Source organism: Phalacrocorax carbo, chromosome 3 (genome assembly GCF_963921805.1).
Source record: "Phalacrocorax carbo chromosome 3, bPhaCar2.1, whole genome shotgun sequence".
Taxonomy (NCBI): domain Eukaryota; kingdom Metazoa; phylum Chordata; class Aves; order Suliformes; family Phalacrocoracidae; genus Phalacrocorax; species Phalacrocorax carbo.
Genome location: NC_087515.1, coordinates 87,940,412 through 87,955,809, shown reverse-complemented (window position 1 = coordinate 87,955,809; position 15,398 = coordinate 87,940,412). Strand labels below are relative to the sequence as shown.

General features: G+C 45.8%; 1 protein-coding gene across 4 annotated transcripts in view; it reads right to left on the bottom strand.

The window, feature by feature from the left end:
* BACH2 (BTB domain and CNC homolog 2) overlaps nucleotides 1-7,401 on the bottom strand; it is a 196,238-nt gene extending 188,837 nt beyond the window's left edge. For all 4 annotated transcript variants that reach the window (XM_064447623.1, XM_064447622.1, XM_064447624.1 and 1 more), the window contains exon 1: nucleotides 6,791-7,401. The gene's annotated coding sequence lies outside the window, so the exon portion shown is untranslated. The remainder of the gene's footprint in view (nucleotides 1-6,790) is intronic.
* Nucleotides 7,402-15,398: the final 7,997 nt, after the last annotated feature.

Genomic DNA, 15,398 nt, shown 5'->3' with positions numbered 1-15,398 from the left:
ATATCAATACAGCATATCAGGAGACACTGATTGGAACACCATTAAAAGCAGAATACCTTGCATAAAAGAACTAAAATTTGATATACTGTAACAGCATGGAGGGCATGGTCTGCTTATATGAAAACAAAATAACGTTGCATTCTATAAGGCATGGTTTCAAACAAAATGCAGTACACGCTAGAGGTTGCTTCGTTGCACTGAACAGGGGGCAGTCTTTACAAAAAGATTTCAGCCTCATGGGTAAACAGGTAAAAGAATGCCAGCACACTTGATAACTATTACTTAAAAAAAAAAAAAAAAAAAAGAGAGAGAGAATGAGAAGAGTTTAATAGATCACTTTCTGATTTGCCCTTTTTTCAGTATCACTTTCAGTACTGGAAGACGTGCGTTTCCTCCTAGGTAATGACAGACACATCCTGCAGTTGTTGTTTATTCTTCAACTCCTGTTTTCTGTTTACCCTCCTCTCTAGGTCCTCTGACCCCAGCTCAAACAGCAATACAGGTCACTCAGCAATCTTACTGTCCTCTCTCTACCGGAGTAGAAGAGAGGTGGAGAACAGCAGCTCAGCAAGACGAGGTAGTGTGCCAAGTCTTCCCCCACTCAACATAAATAGATTATATTTTCCAGATGAGCATCTCTGACATCGAGGCTAAGCGACGGCAATACTCACTGCAGTGAAACGCAAAACACTGAGGAGACAGGAGAGGGGAAGATTTTAGCATCACAAGTAGTGGTAAAATTAGGGTTTTTTTGGGAGGGTACAAGATCTTTCACTGTTGCACAGCAAATCAATAAAGCTTCCATAAGTTTAAAAAAAAAAAGCTCAAAGTAATATTTTCCAACCTTTCACTAAGAGTAGGGGCCAAAACCACACGTTTTAAAGGTCTTCCACAGTTTTATTATTAGAAGTAGAAACCCTACTGATACTGATGAGTCATCTGTATTGGCGGAAACCAAGAACACCCATTTGCTTCATGTGTTACAAAGCTCGCAATGTGGTTTTCTATTCATTACTGATCGAAGTAGTTGACTAAAAACAAAACAAGTGACAAGAACTCACCTTATCGTTATTAAAGCCTGTTTTATACCAGCTGATTTCATTTATCGCAGTTTTAGAGATTGCTTATTTTTCGCCCATTCCACAAAAAGAAAAATACACAGAAGACGACTACGAATCTAAACTGTGACAGTAAATCCAGAACTGCAGACGGATAATTCACTCCGCTTCTGCAAAGGCTTTTGATATTGACTAAGAAAGGAAAAAGAAAGGAGGGCAGAAGAAAAACCACAACAAGACGATCAGTTAAAAATCATCAGTCAGCAGAAGCTATCGTTTTAGGATCCTTATGAGTAATCAGAACAGTCTGTAAATAAAGCAGCAGTTGTACAAGAGCGTAAGTTTTCGTCTTCATGCAAATGAAGGAATCCTTTCACGCTAACGGCCAGTGTTGTTGTCACACAGGAGATAAAAACCAGATTAAGAAATAGTAAAATTATGAAAATTCATGATAGCTAAACCCAGTTTTTTAAAGTCCAAACAGAATTCCTTGCTGGCTTTAAAGAACATTTCTGTCACAAAGAGGGATGGAGGGTAGGAGGCTTGCAATTGGCATGGTGAAATACAATTCATACGCTGGACTTGCCATATTCAAATCAGGAACAATGTTCAGGGGATTTTTTTTTTTCTGGTAACATCCCATTCACAAGAAAAAGAAACAAAACAAACCCCAGAGGTTTAGTCCTGCTGAACATCCGTAGCATCTAGATGCACTTTGAACACAACCTCTGCAGCCGTGCAATGAATTTCTGCTTTAAACTATACACGTAGCAGAACAGCAGCCTGGCAAATGACAGTGTATTTTGATATTACTGTGGAAGAAAACCCCAGCAAAGCAGTGACCGTAGAACTGAAAATAACCTTTGAACAACGGCTCAGCACTGACGGTCTCTCTGCCTGCGCCTCCTATTGTGGATAGTTTACAGCGAGGGTAGCTCCAAGCTGCACCAGACACGTGAGTCAGCAAGCACAGCTTGTAGGAAACTGCTGACATGTTCAATTGCTCTCACATACGCTGAACACACCTACCCACTAAATAAAAAACAGGCTGCATGCAAATCGGGGTAAAGGAACACCTCCACACCTACAGTTCCTGTTTTCCTAGTTCAGGTTTAAATTTTAAAACGATCGCTAATAAAAGGAAAAAAAAAACCCTCAGTGGACGTCAGCTATAATAAGTAGCTACAATTAAGTCTCAAGGGTCATTTTGTTTATTTAAACAGGCATAACTGCTTTTCCTCTTTTCAAAAAACAAAATTGCTGCTCCACAGCCCAGAAGCCCTGCACGGTGACAAGCAGTAAACAGTTCCTGTTTTTCTTAGCGGGGAGACTCCTTTCGAGCCTATCCACCAAACCCCATCTACTCATCACAGCCTGGCTGAGTCTTTTCAAAGCTCAGGAGTGAAAAAATAAGCTTCCAGCTTCTATTTCAACTCCTACTAGTGCTAAACTGGAAATTCCCATGGGTAAACTGGAAATTCCTGGGTTTTCTGTTCATAACAGCTTTTCAAGCATCTGTTCCATTGATACGATAGCAGAAACAGTTACCAGTCAAGCTGTATGCAAATTATAGGTCTTGGGAATAAATCTGTGAGGATCTGACCCTTTTCGGTCACCTTTCACACTAAAAAGAAGAAAACGGCGTACCTCAGGTCCCGGTGCCTCTTGCCCCTGCAGCCAGAACCATCACCACCTCCTTCCCTTCTTCCTTGGAGGCACCGAATCTAAAGCATCCCAGCTTGCTCTGAGGGCAGGTTTGCATCAAGCAGGTATAAACAGCAAAGGGGGAGCAGAGGCACAGGAGATCAGGGAGGGGTGAGGGGTTATGCACCGAGGGGCTGCATGCCTGGCAGCCCCCACACCCATGCAGGAGCTGCAGTTCAGATCCCACCGCATCAGGAGCTTTTTGCGGGCAATCTCCTTCAAGCCAAACAGGGGCACGTCTATCGATCTGCTGAGATGCCAGTGCAGCACAGCTGGTGTTCTTCAGGTTGTTGCTGTGGCTCTTTATGCAGAAAGATCAATACAATCACGCAGAGGAGTCTTCTGAGCCCAATTTTTGACGGATCGAAGTTCTGCCGTACATGTAAACTTTTAGCAAAAAGGTTTTTCCGAATTTATTCGCTTGTTCCTTTTTATTTACCTGTTCTGAACGTGTGGCTGCCCTTTTGATCAATACCATTAGTTCTAGTAACTCAGGAGCTTCGAGTCCATCACTGGCCACGAATGCATTTGTATGCATTCCACTGCTTGCCTGCTTTAAAATGATAATTCGTAGCCCACAAGCGGCACAGTAAGTAATGCTCTTTTCAATCCACTATGAAGATGTTTCTGCCTAACTAAAAAGCAAACCTAACACGTTACAACTCAGCTGGCTATATTCATACATTTTACATCTTCTTGATGCCAGCTTCAAATGAACGTGTAACATTCGGGCAGCTGCCAAGGTTAATGTCTTTTGGCTGAATTTAAAGGAGTGATGACCATTTTTTGTAAAAAGCTGAATAAGCATTTTCAGCACTACTCTGGAAAACCTTAGGGAGTCAGTGGGGGTAGAAATCTACCGTCTATTCAGCTACCGCAACAAAATCATTGAGGCACCTCCTCAAATATCAGTAAAGAACTGCAGTATCAGAAGGGCTCTCTTCCACGTTCTCTTGAAGCGTGTGTCGTCAGGAGGAACACTGAAAGCAGCAGGACTAACTCGGACTTCAAGAAAGCTTTGAGTTTAAATCCAAATTTTCTTCAGCACATTAATGGAATGACTGGTATATTTCCTCTAACATAGTTCAACCCAAAAACCTCTAATATATGGCCATCACACCCAAAATGAGGTGAAAGCGGGAAGCATGCATGCCTTCAAACGTAAGTCAAATCTGCTAAACACTACAGGTATGTTCATGCAACTTGTAAACTGAGAAGCCATTCAGAGAGCATTCCTTCGAGTGAAAAGGCACATACATTTTGATTTGAATACATAAACCATGTTCATACTACCTAAATTAAAATCACAAGAGACTCTGTTCACATCACACAATAAATGCTATTCAATTTACACCAACAGTTTATTACATAAAAATGTCATTACTGCGGAAATGATTACTTCGCATATATTAATGTTACACATCTCATTTTTCAGCTTAGTGCCACAGATGTCTCTTGGCTATACTCTAGCAGGGCTCCTCTTTACCTCTGTATGCGAAGTCCTACCCAAAAAGAATAGCACAGGCACACAATGAGAAAACATCTCCTTTTATTCTTCTTGGATTTATTTTTTTAGAAAACAAGTGATCGCTAATTTTTTTTTCATAGTTGGTGATATTTTTAGAGAAAACCTTAAGGAAAATAAATAATTGGCAATCACACTGCAGCTTCGTTAAGAAAAATAGCTATTGCACTTCAGAACAGAAAATCAAGCCATGAAAGTTCTAAAATAAGCAAAGGCAAGCAACTTCTGTCACATATTCCACACTACACATCATCTATACAGCGGTTTATTTTCAGCTCTCTTTGTCATTAATTACACGCACACAGAGATAGGCAAGATTCCTGTACAGTAAGGGGATTTTATTAAACTCGTTCATTTCAATGAGCCTCTGAGGCCTTCTACAACGTCAAAGATTTACCAGAATCTCCTCGTAACGGGAACACGATGTCAATGCCTATTTATTGGGATTCGGACTGCTACTCCCATCTTCTAGCAACTCGGGTGCTATCTCTAACTTTGCTTCATGCCCAGCACGGAAGAGCAAACAGCCAACGTTTTCTTGCTGCAAAAATGAACGACAGAAAGCAAAGGGGGAAGGAGAGGAGAACGTCCCAGCTAGACCACTGGCACATCCTCCCAGTGTGCGTGACACTAATAGCAACACGTTTGATATGTGCCTCCAGGTCAGAAAAGGACCAGGAATACCTGTCCTAGCACTACTTCCCAGCGTGAGATACCTGGGCATAAACAGTTGCTGATGATTAACCAGTTGGGATCTGTCAGCACGTGCACGAGTCATGCACCTTTCCCATCCAATCCTCACAATTGTAAAAGTTTTCCAACAATTTTGTTGTTTAAGCACAAATTACACAGCAGAGTTGCCCAGCATTGCCCAGAAACGCACACTCTGCTTCTGTGGAGCATTTCTGCAAAAGATCTCTAAATATCTTGACAACCACCCTATCTGCAAAATCACTAAGGGACCTTTCCTGCCCACCTGACAGCTCAGTGTACTGGCACGCATCTGTTTGAATGGCTCGTCCAGTGTTACGGAGCAAACTAACAGGAAAACTAGACCTACGATCTTGAGTTTTCAATCCTCTACTTTGCCAATTAGTCACGGCTTCCTTCCATTTCTTGCAGAGCACCCTCGGAACAGCCTTTGAAGCTGGAGAGTCAAATGTGAAAAACGACGCTGAAAGCACAGGTTCAGTACGCGGCAGGGAAGGACGGCGCTGATCCATTTTGCCGCACAAGTGCCCAGATCCTAGTGACGGTGGCAGGCGGGTGGATACAAAAGGCAACACAGGCTTTTTAAAAGAACAAGCCCACATCTGAAGTGGAATTTTATTTCTATCTGTCAGATGTAGAGACTCCTAAAACACAGGTTGCAAGGCTGTTGCTACAACAGCCCGGTCGACAACAGCTTAACACACAACCTTATCGTTTTATTCTATCCATCTCGCCAAACGCAATTATCTCAAATTTCAGTATTTACATACCTGAAGAAGTCAATTTACCCAAGCACCACCACCCTCTTCAAACTGCAGAGCATTCCACCATCTACAGCAGAACCTCAGACAATTCCCAGCCTGAAAAAGCTACTTGTTTCTAGCTCAAGCCCCAGAACAGCAAATTAAAATACGCACAAGTTTAGCGACAGTTCCAAAGTCTTCGAAAACGGGCTTTCATCTCGAAAACACCAGCACGGCTTCAACTAGAGCAAACAGCAAGGCTGTGATTTCCCAATCTTTCCAACATCCTAAAGAGTAATTCTAATAAGATGTCATCCCTGCCTCACGTTTATTATTGAAGAATGAAAAAAGCGGTTTACTCCGGAGCTGCCGGGGCTTCAAGCAACAAGGGCACAATGATCTCACGACAACCGAAGCGCTTTAAGCAAGACACCCGCTGCATTACAAAAATAGCCTGCTCCACAAAAGGAGAGGCATGATTTCACACTTCGCGTCTTTCATGACAGCCAGCGTCTTCGCGGCGCGCTGCCTTGCCTACACGCTACGTTTTAATGATCCAAGAAACTGTTATCGGAGTTCACATCTCTCCCCAAACCCATCGAAACGGGGGTGGGGGGACAGCGAAGGGGACGGCGCACGGCGGGGTGCCCGCCTGCCCCGGGCGGCTGCAGGTGGCCGGGGGGAGGCAGGCGAAGGCGGCGGGACGGCCCTCGGCGGAGGGGGCCGCTCCCGCCCGGGGCTGCGGGGCCCGGCGCGCGGTGCGGTGCGCGCAGAGGGGCTCACGCGCACTTCGGCGCCCGCCGCGCGCTCCCCGTTACGCAACGCGCGTGTTTCCCACTCCGAGGAATAAGCAAGAAGCACTCCTGCAAAGCCCCCGGCCGCTCCGGGGGTGCAGCCCCCTGCCGAACCCCGCGCAACAGCTGCTCGGGGAGAAGGAGGAGAAAAAACACGCTGCCCCCCCTCCCGTCCAGCCTTCCCCCCAAACTTTGCCCCCCCTCCCCTTCCCCTTCCCCGGCGGGGCTGCCGAGCCGCGGAACAGGCGCACTCACCTCGCCTCCGCGCAACTTTCGGGGGTCGCCCCTCTCGCTGCAGCCTGGGGGGGGGGGGGGGGGGTCTGGGGGGGGAGGCCGTGGAGCGGGGTGGAGCGGGCCCGGGGCGGGCGGGGGAAGGCTGTTACGGCTGAGGAGGTTTGGGGAGGGGAGGGGGGTTGCTCTTGTTGTTGCTGCTGCTGTTGTTTCGGAAATTCTTATTAATATTTCTCTGCGGTCAGAAACCTGCTCCCTCCCCCCCCCAAAGGAAAAAAAAAAACCCGACCCAGACGCTCATCACATGGCGATTGCTTTGAACCAGCTGCTTCCAGAGCCAAAGTCTTGCGGAGAAAAATAAAGGGGGAAGGGAGGGAGGGAGGGAGGGGGCTGGCAGGGGGGCCGGAGGAGGAGAGAAAACCGCAGCGGAGGGAGGGCGGGAGGGAGGGAGGGAGGGAGGCGGGAGGGGGGAGCGGCCCCGCGGCGGCTGTGTCGCTGCCGGAGCGGCACCCGGGGCCGGCGGCGCTGGCAGCCCGGCGGAGGCGCAGGAGGGAAGGCGGCGCTGCGCTGCTGCTGCCGCGGCCGCTGCTGCCCGGCTCTGCCGCCCGCCCGCCGCCGCCTCGCGCGCCCCGGCCCGGCGCCGCCCCCGCCCCTCAATCGCTACATTGTTGACATTCGCAGGCTGACATCATCCTCCCCGCCCCGCCACCCGCTCCATTCACAATAACGCTACGCCAACGGCGCAGCGCCCGCTCCCTCCCGTAGCCCGGCCCTTACGCAGAGAAAGCGGCGTACAGCCTCTCCGCGAATAGCGGGGCGCCGCTGACATTCCACCCGCCCCGCCCCTTCGGCTGTGGGGCGGGCGGCGCATGCGCAGAACCGGGCGGGCTCCCTCCCTCTCTCCCGCGCTTCCCAGGGGTGCGCGCGTGCCGCTGGACCCCGTGCCTGGGCTCGCGGCGGCGGCCGCGGGGGTCTCTGGGAGCCGTAGTCCGCCCCCCGGTCCCGCAGCCGCCATGGCCTGAGGAGGCCCACCGGCCCGGTCCGGTCCGGTCCCGCCGCCCTGGCGATGGCGGGGTGTGGTGTGGAGTGGTGCGGGGTGTGTGTGTGCTGCGCACCTCCCCGGGCAGCGGGCGTGGGGGAGGCCGGCGCCCGCCGCCGCCGCCGCCGGGCCTGGCTGCGTGGAGGGCGATGGAGGGAGGGCGCGTCGCCCCAGGGGCGGCTGTGGGCAGAACGTGATGGGCAGGGCAAAAAATACCCGCCCGGTCACCCCCTCGCTGCCGGCGGAGCCTCGGTGTTGATCCCGGTGATATTTTATGCACTCCGCCCCCAGAGAAACCTCATCCTACTTATATTGCCGACCGCAAGCGTCCAACAGTCATGAGTCAGCCCTGCCAAACATCACAAGAAGAGATAAGTGCTCCCGAGACTAAAAACAAAAACAAAACCCCATCGAGCGTTCCCAACGCGAGAGGGCTGGCTGGTCTTCCCCTCGCCTCGTGTCGGGCGCCCGTTTTCAAGCCCTTTCCCGCCCCGAGGATCTGCGCCACGGTTCCTTCCACCAAGTGGAAATCCACGACTCCCGTGAATTACCCCGGTGCCGGCAGCCAGCGCTTCCGAGCGAGACCCCTGCACGTCGCCAGACGTGACGTGCGATTGGGAGAACCTGTAAATGAATAAAATGCATTCTACGAGCCCAAGTTATTCAGCCCGGCTAGGAGAGAAAAACAAAGATGACAGACGGCTGATAAAAAAAAAAAAAAGGAAAGTTAGAAATTAAATGATTCACAATAGGGGCCGTGGGTGAGATTATCTCTGGAGACATCTCTAATTAAAGGCGTTGGATAACTAGAGGGTTACATTTTCCTGGGTCAGTGGTCCTGAAAAAGAAATTGCAGTTGCAGTAAATGTCAATAAAGAATGATGGTGACCTACTGCTAACAAAAGCACGTTCAGTAACTGATGTGCGCCTGTTTGTTATTTTTTATGTGTTTATATCAGTTTTTACTGTATGTTTTCACCCTCTGTTTCCCCCTTTTGCTACAGACGGGTGATATGCAATGTTTTCCGTATCTTTTAGAGAGGAGCAATTTCTGCGAAGTTACTTCGCTGATAACTTCTGCTGAAATTGCAGCAGCTCCACTGGGCTACCTGCATTTTCAAAGTCTACTGAATTACAGAAATCTATGCAAATACTGTGTGCCAACACAAAGCCAACTCTTTGTACGTAACAACAAATATATTGTTGCTTTTCAAAAGCATACTTCTCCCCCGGCTTGCACTTTTCACGGTTGTTCACTTGCATAAAGTGGAAAGCATTTTAGTTCAGTAGCGCTTTACTCCTACTTTTGCTGGCTACATGTGGCTGCCCAATAGCACCCCACTGGAGAATTTGACTCACAAACGTCACTTTCCAAGTAGTGTTTGTATGAAGCTGTGCTCACAAGTGCCATTAGGTTCTGGTTCTGCAGACATATATAGTGTTAAGCATGTGAAAAGTCTCACAGTGTGTAAGGGGACTTGTCATGTGTTTAAATGCTAACAGGACTGAGTCTCCTTGTTGCCTTGTTTTTCCTAGAGACACAAAAATAATTTTGTATTGGCGTGAGAGATAAAAATACTATATTGAGAAGGATGGAGAGATAAAAATAAGCCATGCAGCATTTGTAATGCTTTAGTTAGCGCGCTACGTGCCCATTATGCCACTGCATTCAAAGCGCACATATTCTGTTATTTCGAACACGCTACAGGAGATATGGCTCCAGGAAGTTAAAGCTGGCCAAATAGAAAACTGACAAAGCGCTCTGTATACACCTCTGCCCGTAGCACGCGTTTCTGAAAGGCAAGATAATTGCCATTTATCTTACTGGCCGACATTTTAAAATGAATGTTACTATTCAAAACTTAAGGAAATGTAGAGTGAAAACATCCATTTTAGATTTTATTATTCTGTTTACCCTGTGATAAAATTTGCAGTGACTTCAGCGTGAACCAGATCATGCTTGTGCAGGATGGAGATCGGCACAGAGTGAAAGAAGCTAGAGCTGAGCAGGGAATGGGCAAGCAGGCTTTCTGACAACTCACCAAGCACCTCTATGCAGCTTTCGGTGCCCAAATACTAGTAATACTTTTGTGACCAACTCATAATGGAAGGCAGCGTTCAGATTCCTGTATATTGTTCAGATTGTCATTTTATTATGGTCGTTATGTCTCTATATAACACTAGAAAACTGGGGGAAAACTGACAGAGTTGATTTTCAAAGACAGGGAATATTACACTAACCCAATGAAGCCTACTGTTTAAAAATGCTATTTTTGTATCATGTATTTTACATTTGAATGCATTGGCTTCCCAGTTCATTCCCAAACTGCTTATATTCCAGCACCAAATCCGGTCTGATCCTGTTTCCTTTGCAATCAAATCCACGCCTCAGTTTTTGTATGCGTAACTATTTTTGGACCATTTTTCTTGAAGTACAGCCAAACATATATTCCAGACGAATATGAATTATTTGAAGAGATGTCATGGATGGTCTCTGAAAACAATCCACAATTTGTCAGGCAAGGACAACAAAATAAACATAAATGTGAAGAGGTACGGTGTAGAAGTTATCCCACGAATACTTGCCGTGAATGCTGCAACGCTATCCTTGAGAAAAGGCTGCATCCACGCATTCAGCCACTGGTTTTAACTCAACTCTATGAAGAAATTAACTGGTTACACGTTACCTTTACTGATCTCTTAATTAGGTGGTTTCTCCATATTGCCGTGACTTCACCCCTTTAGAGAGGACCGCTGGGTTGAGCTTATGGCACTTGACCTACTTTTCAGTGTTTTCTTTATGGATAACACAAAACTTTCCAGAATATCTGAATTACAAAGGTCTATTTCAAACATATTTCATATGTAAATTTAAAGGATTTTAAATGGAATCCAATATTGTAAAACATGTCCCAACATCCCTTTCTGATATCTCATTTGCATATCAATCTTGCAACTTGAATAGTCTTAATAGTGCCACTTGTTGGAGAGCTTTGTGTATTGCAAGGTATTTCAGTCACGTATTTATAAAAACAAATTGCATTTTCCTGGTGATAGGTAATTCCTAATTTGAAGTGCTACAGGAAGAGATGAAAGTACTGCACAGAACAACTTTTGTTGCAGTCTCGGTTCCAACCCCGCTGACTCGAAGACTCTATGAATGAGCAGCACATTAGTGGATCTTATGCAACTTGATCTTTGCAATGGTAATGAAGGAGTGAAAAAGGAAAAATAAGGACAAATCTTGTGGTTTTTAATTGAGGAAATTGTAATTTCCTTCCGCAGTACATTTTACCCTGCAGCATTTGGGTGAAAAAGATCAGCTTTCCTGGATAAGCACCGGTCCCGTGCACAAATCGAAGTCGTTATTGATAATTATGCACATATTCTCCTGGGTTGTGCAGGTAGAATTCATTAAATTGCATCATTTTCTTTGCAGTGATTAAGAAATTCACGGTTGATTACTGATTATGCTACAGGCACCATACGTCTTTTCGCAACCAGATTCTAACACACCCCAGGTACGTTGCGTTTCCAGGAGCACTGACAGTATGAGCAGCACGCCCTGAGTCAGTGGCTGCGACGGCTACGAAGGAGACATTGTCATGGTGCGTGATATCAAAGATCCACAATGTAATGTCTCCTCAGCGTGGCTTGACATCACATCAAAAGCTCCACAAAGGAACATTTGCCATGCACAGAGCATCAGATCTCCGGCATGATATTTTGAGGAGCTGGTGAGATATAATATTTGAAATATTTTGAAGTGTTAGCAAAACATTGTTGCTGGGACCGAAATTATAGTGTCAGGAAGGAAGGCAGGAAAAAATGGTAGGCACTGACCTTAAAAAAATATAGATGCAAATTAACATGATAGAAAGGGAATTTAGGGAGCTGTTGACTTTGTATGTCAAGAAATCAAGGGTCAGGAATCATTAAGGTTTTACGCATTATGTCCAAAACATGTTCTGTGTTCACTAAGGCAAAAGGTAGGGTCTTCTCTGGTGTTTATCTTTTTCAAAAAAAAAAGATAATTAAACTGTTCAGATTGCCTGCTTGCTGGGGTTGCCGGACTTTGGTTTGACATATAGTAATTTGGGGAAAGTAACTGCAACACCTATGCTAGACAGATAGGATGAATGGCCTAAAGATTATTCTTTCCATTGGTCCTACAGGATGTTAGAATTTGTCAGCCCCAGGACAAACACAGTCCTAACAGCCTTCTGAAGTTCAGTGCTGTGAGAGTCAGTCCAAGTACAGCCCACAGCCAGTCCTGGAGACAGGTTACAGCTTTGTCCTTGCCCATTTTGTCTTTAAATCAGTGCCACCTTCTGAGATCTTCATCAGCTCTATTACTGCTTTCAACTTCTTTTTTTTTTACTTAGTATGTTCATTATTATTTACAATTTGTAACATTTTAGACTTTGCATTTAGAATTGTGTTTTAAAATATAATGTAGAAATATATATTTTTTTAGTGTTCTGAAGGTCAAATCTGGCAAATTCCCTGATTCTGCAGGTCAGGATGATCCCAGAGTCTGCTTCCAAAAGCAAGGACATCCATAATGACATATTTAAACCTCAGCTCGTATCCTCCCATCACTAAGAATCAGTGCAGGCAAATCAGCTCCAAAAGTTGTTTGAGGGCAATTGTAGACAAAGCTCAACCTTGTTTTAGCTCAGCTTGCTCAGAAGCCTTGCAATCCATTTTTTCAACAACACTCTGTCTTTACAGTTATCCAGAAAAGTGAAAATATCTGCAGCAAGCCGCGAGAGTGCAGACAAAGCAGCTGCCTTGGCAAGGCTGTCCTTCTGCAAATCAAGGGGTGCACAAGAGGGTTGGGAGAAAGCTCCTTTCTCTTGAGTGCTGCTGAGGGAGGGGAAATGTCTGGGACTGGAGAACAAGGAGGGCATACGGAGGCTAATGCAGGTGTGACAGAGCGGTGTTTGAGCTCCGTACACTAAATATCAGGCGGAGACTTTTTCCATTCGAGAGCACAGAGATATTTCTGAGCAGACTAGGTCCTAGTTCTGACATGTCGCAGGACACCAGTAATCTGGCAGGATTTAATTCAAAGTCATGATTTTGGGAAGGAACAGAAGATGGGGAGGAAAAAAACCCCACTATTCCCTGGGGAGAAATTACTATTTCTAAGGAGTCTTCCATGCCACATAGACTTTAACATCAGTGAGAGTTTATGCACATGCACCAGTGGCTGACTAGACCCAAATTCACTAATTAAGAGAAAGCCTTGAGGTAATTATTACCCACAAACAACGATACTGAGTTGGTAACAGCTCTGACTTTCTAGTGCCCGTGATTCTGCTTTCAGTGGATAACCGTAACAGTTATCAGTTATCGGCAATATTCGTGCAAATAAATTTCTTCCCTTCCGGGTTGGACTGTGCAGCCACAGCAGAGGACATCTTGCTGTTGTTGCAAGGCCTTGCGAGGCATTTCTTCAGAACTGGTTGTGGCGGTGGGATGTCCGACTGGATTCCCGGCTGCCGCTTGTGCTGCTGGGCACCTCTGCCTTGGTCCTCAGTGCCAGGCTGCCATCGTGGTGGCTGCGTGCTCTCTTTGCCTCTGCAGGAGGAGGCACGCTTTGCTGAGCATGCTGCCGCTTCAGCTGAGGAGGTATTTCTGAGTCATGCAGGATGTAGCAGATGGTGGGAAACACGAAGCCATGAAGACAATGCTGTGCTGGTGGGACTGGGAGAGGAGGCTGGGGCACTGGGCGTAGTGGAGAGGGAGGTGAGGAGGAGGCAGAGCGCAAAGCCACCAGCTTCGGCAGAGCCCAGCAGTGGTAGGCGCTGCTGTGTTATGGGGCATGGCCGAGGTGCCCATCAGCGTGCCTTCAGAGGGAGGGCACGGAAGCGACACGCAGCAACGTGTGGGAATGTAAAATTTAGGAGGCAAGTCTGATTGTCTTGGGGTTTAATAACAGCAACGTGTGCTTCATGTAGCTGAAACGTGACCAGAGCATAAGAAGGCTTGTGGAGGTCGGGGATGGCTTCTGGCTGAACAGAAGCCAGAGAAAGACCGGGGGAGGGCAGGTGGGGAACACGGAGGGTGCAGAGGTACTGACACTCAGCAGGCACACAGTGGCCGTACCGGCACAGTGGCTCCCACTGTCTCTGATGGCATTGGAGTGGGTGTTGGAGTTATTCTGGACTTGTTATTCCAGGCTAAATGCCCTGACACTGTGCAGTTCTGAGGGGAGTTTGGAGTGCTTCAGTACTATACTGAAGGCTTTGGCTTTTGCAGGGGGAATTTGTTTTGCTTTTAGCTCTAACACTACCCAAAGAACTTGGGACCCCAAAGAATCTGTGGGTTTCCACTCACATAACTAACAACTGTTTGATTCATTTATTTCTCGCATCCATTGCTTTTGTTGTTTTTGGTTTTGTTTTTTTTTTTTTCAAAAAGGCTGCAGGACGTTCTTGCGCTTTAAGCAAGGACCAGGAGAGAAAATATATTTCTGTAAGGGTGAAGATGGCTCTTTCCACGCAGAGGGATTTATAAGCTGCATTCCTGTATTTTTTGATTAATAGATAGTGTTGCTGAAGTGTTAGCACTTAAGGCAGAGGTAAAGTCTCTGTTATTTTTCTGTCTTAGAGGTGAAAGCAGAGTGCATTGGCGTGCAGCGTGTGTGTGATTTTTTTTTTGTAGCTGCGGCAAATAATTGTGACCCCTGATTACTGGAGTGATTTAAAACTGCTCTTTGCTATGTTAACTTGAAGTTGTGAACTACAAAGGTCTGCTGTGAATAGCATATGAATAGAAAAGGGACTCTGTTGGAACTCGCTATTATGTTTGAAGTTGGTAGAAACCAGAGATTGAAAAGACCCACTAGTTCACTGAATGAATTCATTGCACATGCAAGACAGAAACTCCTTCCTCAGTGATATCCTTCCTACATTTCTCAGGGAAAAGAAAACATGTTGAGATGTTTCTGGAGAAAATGCTTTGACACAATGCAATCCATTAGGATGTCTACATTTTGACCTGGTCTGCCATCTAGGTAATTTTTGCGTCAAATTTGCAGTGTCAGTTGCAGAATGACTAAAAAATTAAAGCTTCATGTAGAACAAAGATGATTTATTATGTTTTTCTCTTTCTTACACTGAAAGGAAATGCTATTCTGTAGCTGTTGCAGTTCTGGTTTTCTCTGAAGAATCATCAGTTTAGTCTAAATGTAAATGTTGTGAAAACATAGGTGAAACACAAGGTTGATAATTTTTTTTTTTACTTTTAAATGTAAGTCCAAGAAAACATTTTTAGATGACTGGCAACCTGCGATGTCTGAAATTCAATAACGATATGAGTAAAAGCTGGAAAGCGGTGTATAAAAACAAAAAAATGGGTGATATTTGGTGATTATCCCAAGCGAAAAGAAAAAAATAAACAAAGGCTGTAAAGAGTGACAAGCAAATTCCATGAGAAGAAATTTTAGTTGCCTAATAATTTAACTTAATTTAACTAGGCACATAGGCCAAGAAACCTTTTTCTCTTTTTTTTTTTTTCTTTTTTTTTAATGGACTTTCATGGGAAGTTGATAGAGTTCCTCAAAGGAATAGACTTGCTAGCTGC